Below are 10155 nucleotides of genomic sequence, written 5' to 3'. Positions count from 1 at the left end.
TTTTTTGGCTCTGACCCTGCCTTAATCATTGAAGACTGGCAGTAGCTCAGTCCGTGGGGAGTTGGGTGGGAACCGCAGGGTTGCAGGTTCAAGTCCGCATACGGAGAGGTTGTGGTCACCTCCTGGGCACTGCCAAACTGCTCTTATGTGTAATGACAACAGAGTTTAAATTGTAATTTCCTTGTGGGTTTTGCATCATCATCCAGTTGTCTTGGAAGTGCAAAATTGTTCTGCATTTATCATCTATCCTACTGACAGGACACGCCTACAAAGGTGTAGATATAAAAAGAGCAGCAAGAGTGGTGGATACTTCTATCAAATAACAGTTCTTCGTGGGAATCATTAACAGGTAGAGGAAAGAAACTTTAAAGACCAATTAATTGTAGGTTTATATGCTATTTCATTGTGATACCAGTATTTCAAAGATTTTTTTTTGCACTCAGTTTTATCTAGTGGTAGTTAACCTAATCCATGAGAATAGTCATTATTGATCTCTCCCCACCAGGATTCTGCTTTTTCCAGAGTAAAAATGGCAAATTATGAATTGACTCTATCCGATGGCAATCTTGCCCGTGCCGGAACTCGCGACAACATCTCCATTAAGCTGGTAGGAGAAGATGGGGAGAGCGAGCGTGAGTGGCTCATGGGAGCTTCATCCGTTACCAGTGGAAAAGTGAGTCTGAAATATTGTTCTCTGTCTAAATGTATTACAGGCTTCCACAAGGTTGTTTGTATGAGATTTAATTCACATCTTATACTGTGATTATATTGTACAAGTTCGATTTTCTCCACCCTTTTTACATTAGGGAATTGCATAATTATTGGGCCGTTACAGCTCAGTTCTTGGTTATCAAATACACTTTATCTTCATCTCTCTTTTCATGTCCTGGCTGTAAATGTAGCTGGCAGGTTTCACAAAACGGCAGGCAAGAGTCCAATAGCACTACAGGTCAGAATCAGAATTGCCAGAAAAGTTGCCTGAAAAGATGGGCAAACAAGCAGAAACAGAACAGACAAATACAGGCAGGAGTTAGACAGTAAAGCACAAGACAATCTGGCACGGAATTTAGGAAATGTACCGGTACATAAGTGGTGGATTAGGAACAGGTGAGTAAGGGGTAGGACAGGTCAGGTGGGGGGAATGAGCAGAGGCAAACATGGCAAGCAGAGAAGGAGGAATGGCAGAATCTGAAAGGAAGTGAGTGTTAGTAAGGAGAAAACACGAAACGTGCAATGTTTCTAACAAACTAAAACATGGCTGCAGTTGCACTAGCACTTGAAGCAGATCAGGTATTTGAGGAAAACTCTAACTACAGTTGACCAAACTCAGTTTTGTTTTTATTGCTTGACACAGTTTTCAAAACTTTACACACTTATGCCATAGCTTTAAACACAAACTGCACAACACTGTGGTATTACAGCACTGGGTTCAAATGCTGTAAAACTGGTAACCACACATTCAAAACAGAGTAGATTCAGTTTGGTGTTATCAAATACTGCTGATTGCAATTTTAGCTGAAAGCCTAATCAAGGGTTGTTTTCGACTAGTTAGTGACATACCGGTTTACGGTATTTCTATACAGAAAGCTCAGAAAGCTTTTTTTGTATACAAACCAAAATAAAAATGAAACAATGTTTGAGAGAAACAAGTAACAAGTGTACCTTTAGGTTTTTTTCTGGTAAATCCATAAATTACAAGAGACAAAATATTATTTTGAAACAAACTGATGATTTTCATTCCTTCTTGTTTACCTTACTTAAAATTGTTATATTATAAAATCTATATCTTTTCTTTGAAGAAACTATTGAGTAGTGTAAAGTCACTCAAATTGTTCAAACGTAAAGATGAAAAGTTTGTATTTTGTACTGGTGTTTGATGTGGTGTTTTTAGTCTCTGTGTGTTCTGAGTGACAGTGTGGTTATCTCCGTGAGGATTGTTCATAGTGTATCGTTGCACTGAGCCTGTTTTAGACATGTGTTAAGAGTTGTGTTGCTTGGAAGAGTTTTGCAGGAGAGTGAACTGTTTTGCTCCGGTGACTATTGGTAAGGCAGACGTAGTTAGAGTGTTGCACATGTTTCAGTGGCCCACTGTTGTTAGCAATTTAAAAAAACTGTAACGTAAGTTGCTTGTATTGTAATGTCAAGAATGTATCAATGTTTCAAACCATTTCTTTTATTACTCCAGGGTCTAGTTATACTTTGTCTGCCCTGTCTCCATGGAAAGCTGGTCCTGATAGAGCTGGACAAACAGAGTCTCCACTGTTCCTGAAGACTCCTGGTACCCTGCCAAGGTGGAAGTAACAATCTCCTGAGGGAGATACCTACACCTTTCCCATTCTATCGCTGGGTCACAGACGACATGGTGCACTGTTCCGAGAGGGAAAAGGTTTGTGGAAATTAGCTTACAGTTTTTAACAATTGCTATGACAGATTTTTCAATACTTTTAACAATTTTCCAAAACTCTTAACACAGTTAGCACTACATCCGCATGTGTAAGCTATACTATTAACACTATTAATGGTAGCATACTATTTTTGTGGCTTTACACATAAATGCATATAATTAACACAAATTTAAAATGCGTAAACCTCTTTTACACACAAGCTCAAACAAGACCAAAACAATAGATTTTTACTGCCAAATTTACCAATGCTTTAACACTGTATGTCAGAACAGATAACACTATGTTCTAAACCTAACCTTACAGGCTAAAGTGAACAACTATTCATATTGAATTGAAACACAGATATATTCCCTGTTTTTTATTCCATTGCTAATGAGAAACAGCTTATTTTGGGCTGGTCTTGGCTGGAAAAGGAACAATTTAGAGCAACACAATGAGCGAAAGAAAGAACGAAAGAAAGAAAGAAAGAAAGAAAGAAAGAAAGAAATGCCTGCACGAGGAAGACAAGTATCAGGACAAAGGAGAGGAGTGGGGCAAGGTAGAGGAAGAGGAGTTAGAATGCGTGGTGGCGCTCAAAGAAGGACCAGAGCTAGGGTAACTGATCAGATAAGACCTACTACCATCGACCATGTCATAAACCACGGGCTATCATACAGAGAGGCTGGTGAACGAGTACAGCCAAATATCAGCCGGGACACAGTGGCATCTACTGTCCGTATTTCCAGAGAAACCAACAGGTAGGATATTGCTTCTCCAACAGTAAAGTGTAAATACTGTAAAATTACCATTTACAGTATTAGAGTGACTTTATGTCTGGACATTCAGTCCAGAGTTGTAGAGGACAACCTTGTCTTTGGGAACATTGCAGCAATCAGCATAACATCCATCTCTCGGACTCTAGCTAAACACAGAGTCCAAATGAAACAACTATACAAAGTTGCTTTTGAAACAGTGAACGCATCAAAGAGCTCCGTCACCAATACGTCCAGGTAAGGTTATGCAATACAGTCATTACTGTAAACTACTCTATAAACCTGGAGTACATTAGGACATACAGCAGATATACACACACTGTGTCTAATTACTTTCAGAGAGTCATGGAGTTGGAGGCCAATCAAGTCCACATGAAATTATCTATGGTGACGGAGTTTGGCTTCAACTTGGCGAAAAGGGTTGCGTGGGAAGAAACGTAATAGGAAAACAGGGGCCCAGTTACCGTGCCGGGCCAGAGGGAGGTAACATCACCATGTGCGCGCAATCTCCGACAATGGTGCACTCCTGCATAAATGTGAGATTGGCCCTACAACACGACGCTTCTTCTGTTTTTAGAAGACCTGCACCAAAGACTGGTGCCAGAGGTAGAAAGGGGGCAGGTGGGAGACCACTTGCCAATAAATGTCATCACATGGGACAATGTGGCATTCCACCATTTCCATCCAATCACAGCCTGGTTTGACGCCCATCCAAGGATGATGTCCCATTTCCTTGCCCCTTACTCTCCTTTCCACAACCTCATTGAGGAGTTTTTCTCAGCCTGGAGATGGAAGGTTTTTGACCATCGTCCACATGACCAAATGTCCCTCCTGGATGCAATGGATGCTGCATGCCAAGACATCACAGCTGAACACTGCCAGGGGGGGATGAGGCATGCAAAAAGATTCTTCCCACGATGCCTCGCCAGAGAAGCTATCAGGTGTGATGTGGATGAGAACATGTGGCCAAATGCAGAAGACCGAGCAGATTAGAAGATTACTTTTTTTATTATTATTATGGTGTTCTTTCTGTTTGTATATCTTGCAGTAATGTCCTTCTGCAAATAAAGTCTTTACTGCAGCAATTCTGTCTCTGTATTTTTTTTTTTGCATTTGCAAAACACACTATGATCAATACAATATACTGTCTATACTACTGTCTGTAAAACGGCATACCTGACACATCTAAAATAATGCAGTTGCAGTTTCGTAAGGTCAGCTAATAATGTTTTTTTTTTTGTCTTTGTGTTATGATTGACTAAATGTTCTGTTGGAGGAGAACGTGTTGATTTTGAAACAGTTTACCAGTGTTTTGTTAGACATAGTGTGTTGTGTTAGTGTATTATTGTATTTTGAAAATTAGTTTTGAGTTAAGTTTACAATGTGTGATTTGAGTATGAAATTAACTGTTTTGCCAATTGTGTTTTGGGTGTTGGTGTGTTAAGAGTTTAGGAAACTTGTTAATGTATTGAAAAATCTGTCATAGCAATTGTAAAAAACTGTAACATCCTGTACGCTGTTCACTGAAAGACATTCTGCAAGCGGTCTATAAGAGGCTGGAGTAAATTCATGCCAATATACGTACATACAGATTTAAACTGTGTTGTGGTTCTTTTCCAAGCTCTGAGAGTCTTTGACGACAACCATCATCTTGCCATAAAATATCGGCAGCTGGAACTGAAGCAACGAGAGAAGGACTATTGGTGAGAGCTCATAAACAACACTGTTTTGTTTTATGCAGTTCAAATCTAACATGCCTCCAAACCCCCTCAACCTTTGGTTAATATACATACATTCATTGCACGTAATGATAAATGAACCAATATAGGATGTTGTTACACCTGCCAGGGTTAGTTAAATGCATTATGCTATAACATATGTTGCAAAATTGCAATATACGTAAACAAATACATGCCAAGGACAGTACACTATTCTTAGATAAATGGCAGTTACACTGGAATGTTGTCCAAAGTTCCTCAATTCTCTGCTCTTCTATATTTATTCCAGCTGGCATGTGTGCAGAGGGAATGCCCCACTGCATGAAGGCAGAGAGCCCTAGTTCTTTGCTTGTGAGGTCCGATTCTCCTTTACTAAGAATACAGAGATTTACTACACTGTCGGCACTGGGTGAGGTCCTCAAATTCTGTCAGGATCTATCTGTGTTACTATGTACCTGACTATTAAAGAGATTTAAGGCAGTATAATAAAGTTACTCTACTTTTATTTTCTAGGCTGATTGAACTGCAACTTAAGGGTCTGGCCGATCTCAAGGAGAAGTGGACAAATATTGATGAGTCGATCAGGTGTTCTGGTACAAACGGACTGACATATCGGGTACCATCATGGACGTTTCATGACATACTTGATACTGTATCACAGTTATTCAGCACACTGTATTATTCAGATATTCGACTGCATTCCTACCTGAAAAAAGAGACAGGAGTAAGTGTGTCTAAACATGTAAGGGTTTTAGCTTTGTCCATGTGTAACACGTTGTTTCCCTTGTTTTAGATGCAGTGTACACCTAAGATGATAACAGTGGTAGAGTAAGATTTTATAGCCAAGTTTTGAAACTCAGTCAAGTTTAACTATCATTTTCCAGATTATGTCCAGAAACATTGGAAGGAGGATGCTTTTTTTGGCTACCAGTATCTAAATGGTACTAACCCCATGTTGATCCGACGTTGTTCAGCTCTGCCTGATAACTTTCCTGTCACTGACGACATGATCTCTCGCCGTGGATTTAACTTGAGAAATGAAATGAAGGTGAATGTCTTATCTTGATGACCATAGTGTTTTAAACAATCTTGTGCTGCCCCATGACATGTTCAATTAAAAAAATGCTTGTGAATGTTTCACTGTCTGTAATATCCACAGTGTATGCATGTGAGTCAAATAATATCTTATCTCACTAAACTTTCAAACAGAAAGGCAACATATTCCTTTGTGACTACAAGCGTTTGGATGGAGTGAAAGCAAACACCATCAATGGGAAGAAGCAGTACTTGATGGCTCCACTCGTCCTGCTCCACAAAACACTGATGATGAATGATTCCAATTGCTATTCAGGTGGGATTAGCACTCAAATGTAGTTTATAGTGAAGCTTTAGGTTAGGGATTAATCCCTCTTCCAGGACTGACAGACATGCACTGATATACTGAATGTGTCATATACCGTATACATACAGGGTAGAGGAAATACCTTAATACGCTTAGGGAGTGATGAAAACATACTGCATATGTCGAATGTGGTTTAGAGAAAAAAAATCTATATTAAGTATTTTCATTGCAATTGCCAGACAGCCTAAATCCTCTTTCCTTTCGGCAAAGATATAAGAAGTAAGAATAAAATCATTGATGAATGACGATCACTGATCCTGTGCTCTGAACTGGGATTCAATGAAAATATGAATTTCCTCTTAAGGATCAAACTTAAGTAGAATCTAACTGAATAGCAGACGATACCTATAGTACATAGGCAACAACGTACAGCAAATACAGAACATTCTTTTAACATCAATGAATGAATAAACCGCATCCCCCTTCCTGCTCTGCAGCTGAAGCAGACTCCAGCAGAGGACAACCCTATCTTCCTTCCTACTGATTTTGAGTACGAGGTTGATGGCCAAGATTTGTTGAGAAGTGCAGATTTCAGTGAGCATCAACTCAATGTTCACCTGTTACGCACACCTGCTGGCTGAAGTGTTTGCAGTGGCGCTGCTGCGTAATGTGCCGATGGTGCATCCACTGTACAGGTAACTGACGGGGAACACTGAACTTACAGTAGTTGTAGTTTTATCAACTTGACTTGTTTATCTTCCAAAATTCATGAATCATGTTGGGGCGTATTTATTTGCAAGCATTTCTCACTACTAAATGGTATAGAAGCATCAAGATTCTGACTTGTCCACATGTATAGTGTTACTAACACGAGTTCCCTCTTTCCCTCAGCTCCTCATGCCTCACACTCGCTACACTCTGCATATCAACTCCTTAGCTCGGGATCGGTTATATCTGAGACTGGAGTTTTTACACAGGTATGTAAATACTAAGAAGCTAACTAAACAAAGTTGTTTTTTTCATGTATTTACAATATTTGTCTCTGACTACATTCTTACGTATCTGACTGTTATCTAGTTTGCAGCTTCTGGTGGAGAGGGTTGATGACAATCCTGAAGAGATCACTGGCCTCAGTGACCTACAGCTCCCTCTGCATACCAGAGGACATTGCTGAGCGTGGTGTGGAGGCTCTGCCGAACTTCTACTACAAGGATGATGGACTCAGGCTTTGGGATATCATCCACAGGTAGTACAAGTGTACCCCTACTAGAAAAAAAGGAGCCCAATCCTGCCCTCTTTAGTAGCTAGCTTTTGTTCTCTTATGTAACACAGATATATAAATAATGTTGAGTCAGCTAACATTTGTCTAGGGTTTCTTGTCAAATTTAAAGTCTAAACTACTAATCTGCATCATTTGAGCTCCACCACCCTATTTAATTCATTTTTCTAAAAACTTTAACATCAGGGCAAACAGCTACAGAACTTGAGGATGTATTTATTTGATTAGGACACATTAATCAACATTTCTGTAAAGTGCCAGTGTTAGCCAGTCAGCTAATTTTTGACTGTAGTCCTAGTAACTTAGCATGCATGTCTTTATGGGGGGAAGAAACCGAAGTACCCGGAGGAAACCCCGCAAACACATGGAGAACATGCAAATCCACACAGAAAGGCCCGGATTGACCTGGTGCAAAACTGAGCCACTGTGCTGCTTTGATGAAGTTACCTGAAATCACCTGACGTTACCACGCTATGGGCACGCACTCTACCACGTGAGCTATCCAGGCGCACTAGACTGCCTCTTGATTTGAGTAGAGGGCAGTTGGTTTTGAAATTTTGTGTGCGTACGTGTCACAACTAGGAATGCGTTTCATATTTTACCAATCTACATTTCTTAAAGGTTTGTGCATGGAGTGCTCAGCTTCTACTACAAGACTGACGCTGAGGTCAAGGAGACTCTGAACTGCAGAAGTGGATTTCAGACATTTTGAACATGGATTTCTTTCCCAAGAATGCACAGGTTAGCTTTAATTAAGAAAAAGCTCATTGTGGTGGTAAATGTGCTTTATGTGTGCATTTATGTATTATATAACTCTTATTGAACTCTTTGTTCACTCATGCCTCTATATTGTTTGTTTAGAGTATGTATATATTGTGTGTATATATTAGTGTGTATATTTTTGTTTTGGTTGTTTTATGTGTAAGCACAGTGTGAGCAACAATGCTCCAAGAAAAATTCCTGTATGTGTCCTCATACCTGCAAATAAAGCTGATTCTGATTCTGATCTGATATATCTAATGAAAATAGAACTCAACTAGTCATCTGGATGTCTTTGAGTCAGTTTATTCTTTCTAATTCCAGGAATTCCAAAGAGCTTTACCACTGTGGCTGAGTGATCAAGTTGTCACCATGGTGATCTTCACTTGCTCAGGACAGCACTCAGCTGTTAATGCTGGACAGGTGAAGCCTTTTTATAATTGCTATTTTTGTGGAATGGGTCATGAGGTGTTGCAGTTTTGTTCTGAACTGAAGAAAGATCGAAGACATTAACAAGACTCTACAGCCATGCTAACAGGTCTGTGAGGCTCAATTAGTCACAGTGATGCTTTAAACTAAATGCAACCATGCTAAAATACTTACAATGAAAATACTAACATGCTGACTTTTTTTTAGTGTTTATTTTACCAAGATCACAAACTTAGTTCACCATGTTAACATGCAAACATTAGTAATTAGCACAAAACACAGAGAACAGCTGAGATGGATGCAGTTTTGCAGGTATTTAGTCATAAAGATTGGACAAATATATTCTGATGTGATGACGGCACTGGCTGAAAAGTCAGAGGATCACCAAAGTGATTTTGACATGAATGTGTGACTAGATTTAATGACAATCTCGCAAACAAAGGTTAAGTTGAAAACCACAAATGTAACCTCATGGTGGCAATATGTAACAAGTTAGGGCATCACCAAAGTCATTAGGATCTATCCTCTGGCGACCATGAATCAGTGTGGACAAAGTTGTGAACCGACTGACATATTGGCGGACTGGTGTGACTTCAAAGAGTACTACGCACTTATTTGTCAATCATTAATTCATTTGCAGTATGACTATGGTGGCTGGATGCCCAACTGTCCCATGACTCTGCAACTCCTCCACCAACCACAAAGGGGGGAAACAAGCGAGGCCGATGTACAGACATTCCCTGACATCAACACACAGTTAAGGGAATGGCAACTTGTGGCTACTCAGCAAGAAGTCGTCTGACTTTGTAAGTGCCCGAGATTTTATGAACATTTTATATAAATCACCTTTGTTCAGGTTGTAGAAAGTAGGTCAGTATGTCATTAGGGCAACACACCTCTTTGTGTCACAGAAATAACTCATGACCACTACAATGTACATTATATTGACAATAGTTTAAGTTCAAACATTTCTAAAGAGTTTTTTAAAATGTATCATTTATCACATCAGGTCCCTCTTGGCCGTACCCAGATGAGCATTTCAGTGAGAAGATTCCTGCATGCTGATAAAGGATTTTCAAAAGAGCTCAAGATTAAGTGCGCGCCATCAACTTGAGAAACACAGAGCTGGAGGTCCATACACATACTTGGACCCAGCGGAGCTAGAAAACAGCGTGGCCATTTAAATATCAGAAGGTGTGACTCCTCAGCTTTTGCCAAATTCAGCTTCACATTAACAAAAGTGTGAAAGGGAAGAGCTGCATGTTTCTGTTTTTATTGATATATAGTGGAAAGAAATGACTGCATGGGATTGTTTATGCAGTTATATTATTTTAAATGTAACTTCTTAATAATTTGTCAAATGTAACATTCTTCATGTTTTAGAAATTGCTCTTGTAATATTGTCCGTGGTAATTTGTGTGTGTGAATTTTTGCATTGGTTCTGTATGGTTTTCCATTGCTAAACCTACAA

At 39.5% G+C, this 10155-nt stretch overlaps 1 pseudogene; it reads left to right on the top strand.

The window, feature by feature from the left end:
- Positions 1 to 121: 121 nt before the first annotated feature.
- Positions 122 to 9883, top strand: LOC116685467 (arachidonate 15-lipoxygenase B-like; annotated as a pseudogene).
- The last annotated feature ends 272 nt before the right edge of the window (positions 9884 to 10155 follow it).

The sequence above is a fragment of the Etheostoma spectabile genome, unplaced genomic scaffold (genome assembly GCF_008692095.1).
Source record: "Etheostoma spectabile isolate EspeVRDwgs_2016 unplaced genomic scaffold, UIUC_Espe_1.0 scaffold00569856, whole genome shotgun sequence".
Taxonomy (NCBI): domain Eukaryota; kingdom Metazoa; phylum Chordata; class Actinopteri; order Perciformes; family Percidae; genus Etheostoma; species Etheostoma spectabile.
The sequence above is the reverse complement of the archived record's forward strand: the minus strand, read 5'-3'. Positions and strand labels throughout refer to the sequence as shown.